This window comes from Halyomorpha halys, unplaced genomic scaffold (genome assembly GCF_000696795.3).
Source record: "Halyomorpha halys isolate HHAL.00 unplaced genomic scaffold, Hhal_1.1 Scaffold703.1, whole genome shotgun sequence".
In the NCBI taxonomy this organism is placed as follows: Eukaryota; Metazoa; Arthropoda; class Insecta; order Hemiptera; family Pentatomidae; genus Halyomorpha; species Halyomorpha halys.
This window is the reverse complement of record NW_027113054.1, coordinates 130,766-131,614: the sequence shown is the minus strand read 5'-3', so window position 1 is coordinate 131,614 and position 849 is coordinate 130,766. Positions and strand designations below refer to the sequence as shown.

Here is an 849-nt window from a genome sequence, read left to right as displayed (position 1 = left end):
AGACATAAATTTGTCTAATTTTTTTAATTCTAATAAAAAGATGTTGGTAATTTTCTAAAAAAAAAAAAAATAAATAAAATCCTATACTTACTTACACATATCAACATGAAACAAAATAATTTGAAATTTAAAAAAACAAATATAATAAACTGATACGTATTGAGAATACTGGGTTAAGAAGGAATTTAGTTTAATTTAATAAATATATCCAAAATAATAAGAATCAGTTATTGCCAACTCCAGGTTAAGCTTTGATCCAGAGATTGACGAAATACTAGGACATATGCCAAAATCAAATTTGCATCCAACAAAATTATTGGTTTCTGTGTGGAGGTCAATGGCAGGAATAATTCAGTTCTCCTTTTCACCTAGGGGTGGAACCATCACATCCACATGCTACTGCAGTGATATTGAAGTAATTCATCAAAAACCTGTCCAAAAAACAATCTGCATTGGTTAATCGGAAGGAACCTATACTCTTAGACAACAATGCCAGGCCTCACATTTCACCTCGAACAGTGAAGAAACTAAATGAGTTATGTTTCCAAGTCCTTCCACACTCGCCAGATCTATTAGTACAAGAGCCGGAAAGAAAAAAAAGTCAGTTATCTCACCCCAATTTTTTATTACTTTAGTGAAAACTATGTATAATTAATAGTCAAAATTGATGAGTCTGCCAAGTATAGGTAGGGGGGATAAAAAATTTCGGCTGTTTCAAAATCTTAAAAAAACATTAATTTTTCATTTGGAGCTATATATCTTAAAAACTATCAACAACACTAGAAAATCTAAGAGAACATTATTTAAAGAAGAGTAAATTTGCTGAAATATTAGCCCTAAAAGAGCTAT

At 30.3% G+C, this 849-nt stretch overlaps 1 protein-coding gene across 3 annotated transcripts in view; it reads right to left on the bottom strand.

Annotated features, from left to right (window-relative positions):
- LOC106685497 (protein outspread) overlaps positions 1-849 on the bottom strand; it is a 104,266-nt gene that overhangs the window by 4,936 nt on the left and 98,481 nt on the right. The window lies entirely within an intron of this gene.